This window comes from Scyliorhinus canicula, chromosome 15 (assembly GCF_902713615.1).
Source record: "Scyliorhinus canicula chromosome 15, sScyCan1.1, whole genome shotgun sequence".
NCBI classification, from domain to species: domain Eukaryota; kingdom Metazoa; phylum Chordata; class Chondrichthyes; order Carcharhiniformes; family Scyliorhinidae; genus Scyliorhinus; species Scyliorhinus canicula.
The window spans coordinates 48,671,065-48,684,436 of NC_052160.1; the positions used below are offsets into that span (position 1 = coordinate 48,671,065).

The 13,372-nt window shown below is 48.0% G+C and overlaps 2 protein-coding genes across 3 annotated transcripts in view; one reads left to right on the top strand and one right to left on the bottom strand.

Annotated features, from left to right (window-relative positions):
• mettl4 (methyltransferase like 4) overlaps positions 1-13,372 on the bottom strand; it is a 74,231-nt gene that overhangs the window by 35,344 nt on the left and 25,515 nt on the right. The gene's annotated exons all lie outside the window — the stretch shown is intronic.
• The window catches only part of mafk (v-maf avian musculoaponeurotic fibrosarcoma oncogene homolog K), a 30,422-nt gene that overhangs the window by 10,290 nt on the left and 6,760 nt on the right, over positions 1-13,372 (top strand). The window contains exon 1 of one of the 2 annotated variants that reach the window (XM_038819971.1): positions 7,939-7,964. The exons of the other annotated variant lie outside the window; for it this stretch is intronic. The gene's annotated coding sequence lies outside the window, so the exon portion shown is untranslated. Of the gene's footprint in view, positions 1-7,938; positions 7,965-13,372 lie in introns of those variants that run through there. 2 annotated transcript variants of the gene reach the window in all.

The following is a 13,372-nucleotide window of genomic DNA, read 5'->3' on the forward strand; positions in this document are numbered from 1 at the left end:
CCTGGAACTTCTGAATTCCTCATTCTCTCTACTACTTGACTTAAAGATACATGTCCATTAATCACCCATGGATCAAAAATGATAATGGCAAAATAAAAACAAAGGCAAAATAAGAAAATAAACAGGAAGGACTCTTACACCCTCAGGAACATTGCATTGCTGTTTATGGCGCCTTGCTTTGCTGTTTATGGCACCTTGCTTTGCAAAGATTTGCTGCTAATTTCCTACAATATAACAGTGACCACACTTTTAAAAAATGGTTCGTTATCCTTCATTCACTTTCAGACGTGCTGCGGAAATTGGCCGTAACACTGGGGAGATCTCCATGACGCTTTGAATACTGCTGTGGCATCGTTTACATCTGTCCGAGAGGACAGAAGGGTCCCCGGCTTAACTCCTTATGTGAAAGCTAACATTGTAGCAGTTCCTCAGTACTGCACTGGACTGTGCTCAGGTCCAAGCAGGTGGAAGTTGAAGCCATTATTTTCTGTTTTTTAGTATGAGGTTAGAGTACCCAATTTTTTTTCCAATTAAGGGGCAATTTAGCATGGCCAATCCACCTACCCACACACATCTTTTTGGGATGTGGGGGTGAGACCCACGCAAACAGGGAGAATGTGCAAACTCCACATGGACAGTGACCTGGGGCTGGGATCGAACCCGGCTCCTCAGTGCTGTGAGGCAGCAGTGCTAACCACTGCGCCACCGTGCGGCCCCTGAAGTCATTATTTTCTAGCTCTGGCAAGAATGCGTCCCACTGAGATCCAGCTGAAATTAACTGTTGGGGTTGCTTCTGCACAAGGCATGTATTAGGCAACTGAGCCATCAGAGGAGCTCTTTCATTTCTACAATAAAAGCTACTGACTTAGTTCAAATATTAGGGACTTTCTAGCATCCAGCATGATGGGAATTTGGTTGTACCACCAGACTTCAATCAGAAGCATGGAAAAAAAAAAGGCAATTAGTTCGATCATGTCTGTGCTGCCTGGAAATTTGTATTCCAGCCCAATTCCTAGCAATTCCTGGGTCCATAGCTCTGTAGATTATCGCATTTGTGGGAGCTTGCTGTGCACAAATTCCAGCATTACTCAGTGATTACAGTTCATAAGTACTTCATTAGATGCAAAACATTTTGGGACGTCTTGAGGTTGTGAAAGGTGCCATGTAAATGCAAGTCTTTTTTTAATATACCCGAGTAAATTTTAAATGTGGCCAGGGTTTCTGCCTCTCCCACCATTTCAGACACTGAGCTCCAGACTCCCACCCCTCTTTGGGTGAAGAATTATTCAATCCCTCTTTAATACTTCTACCAATTACTTTAAATCATTGACGTCTCTGCTCAAGGCCATGGGTCCCTCCTACCCACCCTATCTGCATGAAACACCTCAATTACATCTCCCCTCAACCATCTCTGTTCCAAAGAAAATGCCAGCCTACCCAAACTTTCCTCGGAGCTAAAATTCTCCAGTCCTGGCAGTACCCTCAGAAATCTCCTCTGTGCCTTCTGAAGTGTGATCGCATCCTTCCTTATTGCAGCGACCAGAACTCTAGGGCCGGTTTAACTCACTTGGCCTAGACAGCTGGTTTATGATGCAGAGCAAGGACAGTAGCACAATTCCCATGCCAGCTGAGATTATTCATAAAGGCCCCGCTTTCTCAACCTTGCCCCTTGCTTGAGACATGGTGATCCTCAGGTCAAACAGGGGAAAGCAGCCTATGGTCATCTGGGACTATGATGACTTTATGCTATATTCTAACTAGTGTTTTATACCGTTCTTAGATAACCTCCTTGCGCTTATATTCTGGACATCAGTTAATGAAGAATGGTTCTTACCTTCTTAGCCACCTGTCCTGCCATCTTAAGGAATCTGCAGCCATGTACTGCTCGCTCCCTCTGTTCCTCTACACTTCTCCGTGCCCGATAAGTTATTGTATATTCACTTGCCTTGTTTGTCTTTGAAAATTAATTACCTCACATTTCTCAGGATTGAACTCCATTTACCAATTTTTATCCACCTGAACAGAACATGAATAAAATGAAATGAAAATGAAATGAAAATCGCTTATTGTCACGAGTAGGCTTCAATGAAGTTACTGTGAAAAGCTCCTAGTCGCCATCTTCCGGCGCCTGTTCGGGGAGGCTGGTACGGGAATTGAACCGTGTTGCTGGCCTGCCTTGGTCTGCTTTAAAAGCCAGCGATTTAGCCCAGTGTGCTAAACCAGCATTCAGTCTCTTCTTCACTAAAAGCCACATGGCCAATTTTCTATCATCTGCCAGCTTCTTAATCATACCCCCGACATGCAAGCCCAAATCATTGATATATACCACAAACAGTAAGGGACCTAGTAGTGAGACATAGTTAAACACAAAGAGGGAGTTGAGGTGTAGGTTTACAAGAAAGTGTTCCGCCTGTACGTCACCAGAAGCTAGCACATGCAGAGCAAATCTGCCTTGTTTGAAGTACATCTTTGGAGAGAGAGAAGCCAGCAGCCACAATGTGCCCAGAATAAGCAGCATGTTCAGTTCTCTGGAGCCTGCTGCACAGGATGATTCATGATTCTGCTATGAAGGGGGTTCATGTGTAGGCGTGCCTGTGTTTGTATGTTCATGTGGAATGCTCAGATTGCTATGGAATGAGGCACTTTTGTTTGATTTCAAGCTCCGTTTTATCATTCCTGTGCTCACTGACTTACATTGGCCGCCAGTCCAGCAACACCTTCATTTTAAAATTCTCATCCTCAGATTCAACTCCCTCTGTGGCTTCACCCCTCCCTATTTCTGGAACCACTTCCAGCCCCACAACCCTCCGAGAACTCTGCTGTCCTCACATTATGGCCCTTGTGCATCCTTTGTTTCCTTTGACCCACCACTGGCCCCACACCCCCACCCTAAACCTTTTGACTTTTAGTGCACTCCTCACAATCAACCTCTTTGATCAAGCTTTTAGCCATTTGTCCTAAAACCCACCACTGGGCTCATTCTTACTTTGAAACCTAGGTCCCTGCCCCATTGGAGAGATTTTTCTCCCATTGACCCTCTAACAGGACTCTTTATGCGATTGCATCCTGACACCAGCTCTGAACTTGTTTTAGCACCCGTTTGTGTCACTTGAAATCAGCAGTAAGCTTTTGTATTCCATTAGTATTTTCGGTTCCGAGCTGAGAGTAGGTTAACTTTCTGAAGCAGTCTCTTGTTTGCATTTAATTACTTAATTGTGTATTGCACAGCATTGAGGATCAGGTTGCGCCCCCAATGCCCTGTCAATCACGGCACAAGGTAACAATTGAGGTTCCCATGGTCATAGACCTTGGCCACATTGGATTCCCTCACGCCACCTCCCCTGTTTGGGATGGAGAACGGAGGGATAAACACAATGAGAGCAGTTACAGGAGGAGGGGAAGTCCAGGGGCCCCAGCCCCGCCTGGCAGGCAGGGTCCCTGCATGAACAAAGAAGCATTATCCATTTAAAGGGAGTCATTGTCATGGTTTAAATGCATTGCTTCAAACTGCAGGTGAACAAGCTGCTTGCACAGACTGGACCCAGATGCGAGTGTGGTTTTGCTGGTTTCCTTTTCTTCTCCATGCAACTCTATGCAGATCACGACTCCCATTTCATATCTGGCAAGCATTTCAAAAATCATTTACCTTGTAGTAGATCAGCACAGCTGCCTTTATGGAGAAACTGGATAAAGACAAGTGGAGACAGCAAAATAGAAGGTATGTAGATAGGTATGCAGTAGGGTTGGAGGAAGCGCCAGTGGAGCCCAAACACCAGCATAGAGTAACTGGCCAAATATTTCTGAGCTGCAATGCAAGCCCAAATAATTAAGAGTATCTAGTCCAAATCTCTGTGTCAGTGCAGATGAGTCAGCATTAGAGGTACCCAGGCATCTGCAGCTCATGGCTTGAACGCAAACAGCTCAGACCCAATGCGGGAGTGAAGGGTAATGCGGCACAGGTTATTTCCTTTGGCTGAAATCCCATGTAAGCTTGCAGGTAAGTGGCAGTTGGAAGAAAATGGTGGTCTAATGGATCTCAGCAATCTTGTCAGCAACCCTGTATCCCCCTGGCTCAGTCGGTGATATCCTTGCCTTCGAATGTTTTGGGTTCAAATTCCACTCTAATGTAGACTAGACTGATTCCAATGAGGAAGCTACTGGTGCATGTTCTCTTGATTCAGCTCGGTGTTTGGAGATTTGGAGTTCTCTTGATGACCTGGCCAAGGTTCCTTCCTCTCAATCAACACTTGTTTTTCCCTCTGTACAGCAGGTTTGTCTCAATTCTGTCAACTTGCTGCTGAACCTTTCAGCTCTTGCAAAGTGAAATTTCAGTTACATTTTAGTAAGAATAAGCCTCTGACTAACTTGTGGTTTCACTTCTGACCAGATATGTGAAGTAATGCTGGACTTGACATCTGGGTGAGGTACATTCTCACGGGTACATCTCATCTGAACACCAATCATTTCTGTATGATTGAAAGTGGAAGCGCAGGCAGCTTATATGGTGGTTGTTTGACGAGGGTCTTTATAGTCTGGCAGATCCTAACCCTGCCTGACCCTTTCCAATCTGTTGTGTTTTTATAAATGTTTTCAGGGGATGCGGGCTTCGCTGGCCATGCCTGCATTTATTGCCCATCGCTAATTACCCTCAAGAAGGTGGTGGTGAGCTGCGTTTGCCACAGTCCATGTGGTGTCGGTACACCCACTGTGCTGTTAGGGAGAGAATTCCAAGAATTTGACCCAGCAACAACGATATATTTCCAAGTCAGGATGATTAATGACTTGGAGGGGAACTTCCAGCTGGTGATATTTCGATGTGGCTCCTGCCCTTGTCCTTTTAGATGGGAGGTGGTCATAGGTTTGGAGGGTGCTGTCAAGGAACTTTAGTGAGTTACTGCAGTGCATCTTACAGATGGTACACACGGCTGCCACTGTGCATTGGCAGTGGTGGGAGTGAATGTTTAGTGGATAGGGTGCCAATCAAGTGGGCTGCTTTGTCCTGGACAGTGTGGAGCTTCTTGAGTGTTGTTGGATCTGCACTCATCCAGGCAAGTGGAAAGTATTCTATTACACTTGTGTCTTGGTAAGAAGTCTTACAGCACCAGGTTAAAGTCCAACAGCTTTTACCTATTGGACTTTAACCTGGTGTTGTAAGACTTCTTACTGTGCTCACCCTAGTTCAACGCCGGCATCTCCACATCACTTCTGTCTTGTGCCTTGTTATGCCAGACTGGCTTTGGATAATCAGAATAGTGCTAGTCCAGTTCAGTTTCTGGTCAATGGTGACTCCCTGTGGGAATTCAGCTGGACCGTTGTAACATTCTTTAACTATAGAGGTCTGTGATAAAGGAGCATTTGTTTCCACAGTGAGAAATTAGATCTTGCCTTTGAATCAAATTATTATTTTTAATGAGAAACTTGAAACTTTAATTTTCTTAACTCAAACTAGCTCTGATCACAGATTTTTCCATCCTTGTCAAATATGCAAATCAAAGGAAGGAGAACTGGGGGAAATGACATGTAATATTGCTGCTCAGATAATGTGGGAACAAGAGGAGTTCATTCAGCCCCTCACACCTATTCTGCTCGTCAATTAAAGCATGGCTGATCTGTACCTTAACTTAATCTATCCCCCCCACGATAACCATGTTACAAAAACCTATTAATCTCATTTTGATACGTTCAATTGATACTCAGCATCAGTTTTTTTCTAATAAAATTTAGGATTTCCTCTATTTTCTATGGGAAAAAGTGTTTCCGGATTTCACCCGGCAGCACGGTAGCATTGGGGTTAGCACAATTGCTTCACAGCTCCAGGGTCCCAGGTTCGATTCCGGCTTGGGTCACTGTCTGTGCGGAGTCTGCACGTTCTGTCCGTGTGTGCGTGGGTTTCCTCCGGGTGCTCCGGTTTCCTCCCACAGTCCAAAGATGTAAATTGCCCTTAGTGTACAAAATTGCCCTTAGTGTTGGGTGGGGTTATGGGGAGGGGGTGGAGGTGTTGACCTTGGATAGGGTACTCTTTCCAAGAGCTGGTGCAGACTCGATGGGCCGAATGGCCTCCTTCTGCACTGTAAATTCTATGGTAATCTATGAAATGCTGATCTCCAATTTTTGAAAATATAATACATTTTTTAAAAGGGGCAATTTAGCGTGGCCAATCCACCTACCGGGCACATCTTTGGGTTATGGGGGAGTGAGACCCACACAGACACAGGGAGAATGTGCAAACACGGACAGTGTGGAGATCCTGGGGCCGGAATCGAAGCTGGGTCCTTGGTGCAGTGAGGCAGCAGTGCTAACCACTGTGCCACCGGCCAATCTCCAATTTTATGGTTATACCCACTAGCTCTGGATTCCCCAGGCATGCCCCTCTTATCAAGGGAAGGAGAGGGGTGCAAACTGGGTTAGTGGAAACCAGTTAGTCTAACCTTCATCGTGGGTAAACTCTTAGAATCCAGAATCCAAGATCAGACGAGCACTTAGCAGGATAAGGGGCAATGAGATGGCCAATTCAAGTTTGCGGAAAAACACGTTCCATTTGATGAATTTGTTGTTTGAAGAAGTGATTTGTTGTTCAGGTAAAGAGATTACATTAGAGGCAAGTTTACATGGCTCTTCAGAAAGTAGCTCACAGGAGAACCGCTGAAAAATGCAGGCGAAAGAGTAAATGTAGCAGCACAGGCACAAACAGATTGGAGGTTTGTTGGTTCTGGTAAAGTGGATTTGGAATTTCTATGGTTGAAATTGAAGGAAAACCTTGCATTTATAAAACAACATTCAGAACTTGAGGAGCGGCCAAAGCACTGTACAGTTGTGTATTTGCCGTGGTAATAGTTACAGCAGCCAGTGGGATTTTTTTACATCTACCCGAGTGGGGCAGACAGGGACCCGATTTCACATTTCAGCTGAAAAACAGCACCTCTGACGGTGCAGCACTCTCTCATGACTGACCTGAAATGTCAGCTTAGATTTTGAGCAGAAGTTCCTGGATTGAGGCTTGAATCCACAACCCTCTCACTCAGAATCCAGCATCCTTACCCGTCATGAGTCTGCTGGTGTCCCCCAGGGCTTAGTGATAGGTAAGTTTAAGTCCTCAATTATCCATTTACACTTGGGCACGAGAAGTATGGTAATTAAAAAGTAGAGGGCTTTTTAACCAGGCATTTTGTAATTTGCCCTCAACGTGGTTAATTGCCAAATTTTATTTGATAGCACCTCTGTGATGTGCCTTTTTACTCCATTAAAGGTGCTTTATTAAAGGTGGCTTTCGAAAACAATGGATCTTCCTGATCAGCCGGTCTGCGCTTGAGCCCCGAAACTTGCCCCCAACGCAGAGGTGTCAAGCTGAGAGGGAGTATTTGACAATGACTGTATGCTGGTTCAGAATCGGTCAAGGCTTCATGATATATTCAGAGTTTGTAGAATTCTCAATGTGCGACCGTACGTGCGAGTTGAGGGATGCAGGGAAGGAGGGGAGTTGACAGTTTGCCTCAGCGATGCCTCCATAGCCAATGGTGTCAAGTAACAAGGACACATATGGCCACAGGTTGGAAAGCGTGTTTACAGTCTATGTGGAAATGTTTGATAGTGGGTGCACAATCATGATCTCCAGGATGTGGTCGATTGCTGCAACGTTTGTATGTAAAAAAAGTTGGGGGCTTCGTTCCAACCGGTCTCACTTATAACACCAACAACCACTCAACCACTGCCTCCAGTTTAAATGCTTTTATCATTTATTTACAGCTTCATTCTTTACACTCTTTCTTGGGGAGTGTGGGGGTTGTGCGGGGAGGGAGAGTGGGGGATGGGTGGGGCTCTTTCTAAATCTCTCTCCGTTCTGTCTTTACTGATTTTTTTTTAAGCTAACTGTCGCCCTACAAGGTTTTCATGGTTTGAATTTGAGCACTTTGCGACAGAAAAAAAACAGCAAAAGCTCACCTGCCACCTTTTCCTACAGCCAGCAGGTAGGTGCTAGTTCTGTGCAATGTTTTTAATAAGTGATATATTTTGAGGGCAGATATATGTTTTCATGCTCCTCAGTCTCTATGTAGCAGAGGCATTTTGGGTTGTTAAGCAGGTCAGGAATATGGTGGTGTGCGTTAATTCAGCATTGATTTCTTGCAAAGGGTGACAAATCCTTTTGGAGGTGGGGGACAGTCCCCAAAAGGGAGCATCAGGGTGCCAGGTCTTGGGTGGGACTTTTTTTGGAAGTGATTGGATCTGGGTACCTGCAGGAATTGTACAGTGAGAGTCATGCATTTCACCCAAGGATGAGGGAAAAGTAAACAATTAAGGGCTCTTAGGTCCCATTCCGGAAACTTGAAGAGAAAATCTAGGCCGACACTCCCAGTGCAATACTGAAGAAGTGCTGCACTGTCAGAGATGCTGTCTTTCGGATGAGATGTAGGCCACATCTGCCTTCTCAAGTGGACACAAATCCATGACATTTCTTTCAAAAATGAACAAAGAAGTTCTCCTTGATGTCCTGAGTGTTATTTACCCTTCTGTGGTGAGCCACGTATGTCTCCTGTAGCCATCTGGGATGACCACTTCCAGAATACAAAATGGATGTTTGCAAAGACTATAGGGAAACATGGACAATGCTAAGAAAGCAGGCAGGCACAAAGCCTGGATGCGTATTGAGAAGGCAACTCCCAGACGAGACTGAAACTGTAGGTCAATTAGCATATTGATGGCCCATCTCCGGGAACAAAGGAATAACATTCAAGTAGGCCACCAAAGACACGCCCAGCCATCAGGGCACCCACCCCTTTATTGGTCGAGATCAATACCAGTGATCCAGATGCGGTCCAATTAATTGGGGCCAAGTTCAAGGCCCGCCCAAAAGCGCACGAAGCTCCCTTTGGGTATAAGAAGCCCCCGAGAGAGAATCGCTCTTTTGGACTCGGCTCTCGAAGCGGAGAGACCCGTCCACCAGCTGCACCAGAAGCAAGTAAGTCCAAGGTCAACGCTCGCTATCAGACGGACGACCTTAGCTGTTCTCCTGTTACACCTTCGCGCCCAACAGCCTCAGATCCAAACAACGGCCATTGTTCCTCTGACTGAGTGGGCACCCGAAGTTAAGTAAAGGCGTTAGCGTTAGAGATAGTTTAGTTTATGGTATTTTGTGCATGAGTAGATATTACTGTGCTTGTAAATAAATAGTATTGACTTTGAACTAACTAACTGGTGTATTGGCTCTTTGATCAATATTCGGGTTTGAACCTTGTGGCGGTATCGAAAGATATCTGGCGACTCTGGAGCAAACATAATCAGGATTAAGGAAGGCGACCATATTGACCGCTATATTTAGAACCAGATAAACAGAGCAACACTACGTAAGGCTGTTGTATATATGTTCACTATTGTTCTACTGTTCTATTACTATCATTATCTCCACTGTTGTATATACTTAGTGTTATTGCTGTTCTGTTATTGGTTGTTGCTGTTGTACTGTTGGAATCTTCTGCGGGCAGGGCCAGCATCCCCGGCAGCGCTGCGGCAAGAAAGGTTATTTTGCGAAATTATGTCTGAGCCGCTCTGAAGCTCCAAAATCAAAAGCCTGTCAGGGCCAGCCTGAGGCTCACAGACCTCGCAACGTGGCATCGTGCCTGCCGGGACCGCCCCCTTCCGACGCGTCATCTGCCGCGTGCGACCTGTGGGGGCCGCCATCTTGGCCGATAGGGCAGCACAGTAGCATTGTGGATAGCACAATCGCTTCACAGCTACAGGGTCCCAGGTTCAATTCCGGCTTGGGTCACTGTCAGTATGGAGTCTGCACATCCTCCCTGTGTCTGCATGGGTTTCCTCCGGGTGCTCCAGTTTCCTCCCACAGTCCAAAGATGCGCAGGTTAGGTGGATTGGCCATGATAAATTGCCCTTAGTGTTAGGTGGGGTTTCTGGGTTATAGGGATAGGGTGGAGTTGTTGACCTTGGGTAGGGTGCTCGTTCCAAGAGCCGGTGCAGACTCGATTGGCCGAATGGCCTCCTTCTGCACTGTAGATTCTATGATATCGTTGATGCCGCCATGTTGTGATCCAGCTGCTGCCAGAGATAGTCTTCCGCATTACCTCAGCTCGGTCCAGCTCGACCAGTCCTGGCCTTACCATCTGTGAAATACTATGATGGCAGACTATATCCCTCGCCTCCAGTTCGCACTCCGTGCAGATTCGGGGGTTTTGCGTCGCAAACCTGTGAATTCAAGGCGTGGAGTACACTAACTTTCTCAACGTCCTTCCTCATCTCTGCGCTCCCCTCCTGCTCGGTTTAGATTTCCAGTGCAACCTCAGAAGCCTAACTCTAAAATTCGGGGGACCCCTGCCCCCTCTCACAATCTACAGCCTTGCGACCCTGAAGGTCACCCCTCCCTCGCTCTTCGCGAACCTCACCCCAGACTGTAAGCCCGTTGCCACCCGGAGCAGATGGTACAGTGCTCAGGACAGGGCCTTCATCAGGTCAGAGGCTCAGCGGCTCCTGGAGGAAGGGATCATCGAGGCTAATTACAGCCCCTGGGAGAGTGCAAGTGGTGGTCGTCAGGACCGGGGAGAAGAACCGGATGGTAGTCGACTACAGTCAGACGATCAACCGGTACACGCAGCTCGATGCGTACCCCCTCCCGCGCATATCTGACCTGGTCAATCAGATTGCGCAGTATCGAGTCTTTATGGTAAATTTGAAGACCAGCTTCCTATCCGGCCGGAAGACCGCCAGTACACTGTCTTCGAGGCAGATGGCCGCCTCTTCTATTTCCTCCGGGTCCCCTTTGGCGTCACCAATGGGGTTTCGTCTTCCAATGTAAAATGGACCAAATGGTGGACCAGTACGGGCTGCGGGCCACGTTCCCGTACTTGGATAATGTCACTGTCTGCGGCCATGACCTTCAGGACCATGACGCGAACCTAGACAAATTCCTCCGCACCGCCCGACTCCTTAATTTAACCTACAATAAGGAGAAATGCGTTTTCTGCACAACCCAGCTAGTCATCCTCGGCTATGTCGTGGAAAACGGTGTCCTCGGGCCCAACCCCGACCGCATGTGCCCCCTTCTCCAGCTCCCCCAAGGCCCCGAAACAATGCCTGGGGTTTTTCTTGTATTATGCCCAGTGGGTCCCCAACTACGCGGACAAGGCCCGCCCACTCATTAAGTCCACCATTTTTCCCCTGACGGCTGAGGCCCGCTTGGCTTTCAACCGCATCAGAGCCGACATTGCCAGGGCCACAATGTACGCTGCGGATGAATCCCTTCCGTTCCAGGTGGAGAGCGATGCATCTGACTTTGTCCTGGCCGCTACCCTCAACCAGGCAGGAAGGCCTGTCGCCTTTTTCCCCCGTACCCTCCATGCCTCCGAGATTCGACACTCCTCCGTCGAGGAGGCAGCACAAGCCATTGGAGGCTGTGTGACACTGGAGGCATTTCCTGGCCGGCAGGAGATTCACTCTCCTCACAAGCCAACGGTCAGTTGCCTTCATGTTTAATAACACACAGCAGGGCAAGATTAAGAACGACAAGATTTTACGGTGGAGAATCGAGCTCTCCACCTATAACTACGACATCTTGTATTGCCCTGGGAAGCTCAATGAGCTCCCAGATGCCCTGTCCCACGGCATATGCACCAGCGCGCAAAAAGACCAGTTATGGGTCTTCCACAATGACCTCTGTCACCCGTGGGTCACCCGGCTTCTTCACTTCGTCAAGGCCCGCAACCTGCCCTACTCCACTGAGGGTGTCAGGGCTGTGACCAGGGATTGCCAAATCTGTGCAGAGTGCAAGCCGCACTTCTATCGGACGGACAAGGCTCACCTGGTGAAGGGCCCCCGCCCTTTTGAATGCCTCAGCATGGACTTCAAAGGGCCACTCCCCTCCACTGACCATAATGTGTACTTTCTCAACGTTGTTGATGAGTACTTCTGTTTCCTGTTTGCAATCCCTTGTCCTGATATGTCCTCTGCCACCGTCATCAAGGCCCTGCGCGGCATTTTCTCCCCGTTTGGTTTCCCCGCCTATATACATAGCGATCGGGGCTCCTCTTTTATGAGTGATGAGCTGCGTCAGTACCTGCTCAGTAAGGGCGTCGCCTCGAGCAGGACTACCAGCTACAACCCCCGGGAGGACGGGCAGGTGGAGAGGGGGAATGCTACGTTCTGGAAGCCTGTCCTTCTGGCCCTACGGTCTAGAAGCCTCCCAGTCTCCCGTTGGCAGGAGGTCTTCCCTGAGGCGCTCCACTCCATCCGGTCGCTTCTGTGTACTGCCACAAACGAGACCCCTCACAACCGTCCATTTGTCTTTCCCAGGACGTCGATCTCCGGGGTCTCGCTCCCAGCCTGGTTAACAAAACCTGGGCCGGTCCTCCTATGGAAACACGCAAGGAGCCATAAGGCCGATCCCCTGGTCGAGTGGGTTCAGTTTCCCCACGCGAACCCTCAGTACGCGTATGTGGCACACCACGATGGACGACAGGACACAGTCTCCCTCCGGGACCTGGCTCCTGTGGGTACCCCCGTGCCCATTATCACTACGCCCCTCCCAGCCATCTCCCCACTCACCTCCCCACCCACACCTTCACCAACATCTTCCACAGGGTCCTTTAGCCCTGCCTCTGTGTCGTTACCCTATCCGGGACCCTGTTGTGCGGACTATGTGCTCCCGGAGCCAAAGGTCTCGACGCCAGTGTCCACGCCGCAGCCGGAGCTGAGGGGTTCGCAGCGAACAATTCATCCTCCTGTGAGACTGAACGTGTGAGTCCGCTTCACCCCTGCTGGACATTTTTCTTAATGGGAGGGGGGGGGTGAACGGGGTGAGCCACGTATGGCTACGTAAGGTTGTTGTATATATGTTCACTATTGTTCTACTACTATCATTATCTCCACTGTTGTATATACTTACTGTTATTGCTGTTCTGTTATTGGTTGTTGCTGTTGTACTGTTGGAATCTTGTTATTGGTGCTGCTGTTGGCTCCGCCTGTGGCTCCGCCCCTCTGAGGAGGTATATGTCCCATCAATTTGGGGCAGTCCTGCAGTGCGGGAGGAGCTACAGGTTGGCACACTTTTAGTCTATTAAAGCATCGGTTCACTACTACTCAGCGTCTCAACTGAATTGATGTCCATCACCTTCAATCCACACAACTAAAGAAGATGATCTATCTGATCGTTGTTACGTTTTTGTTTCCGAGACCCTGCAGTGTGCAAATTGGCTGCCTTCTTTCCTACATTACTACAGTAAAGCACTTTGGGATGTCCGGAGATAGTGAAAGGCACTATATAAATGCAAGTCCTCTCTTTCCTACGACTGTGTCATAATCTGTGAAACTGTCCGTCAGGACTAGAGTAGGAACATGGAGGGATGTTTCTGTTAGGGTGGACGCTGGGCTCAGT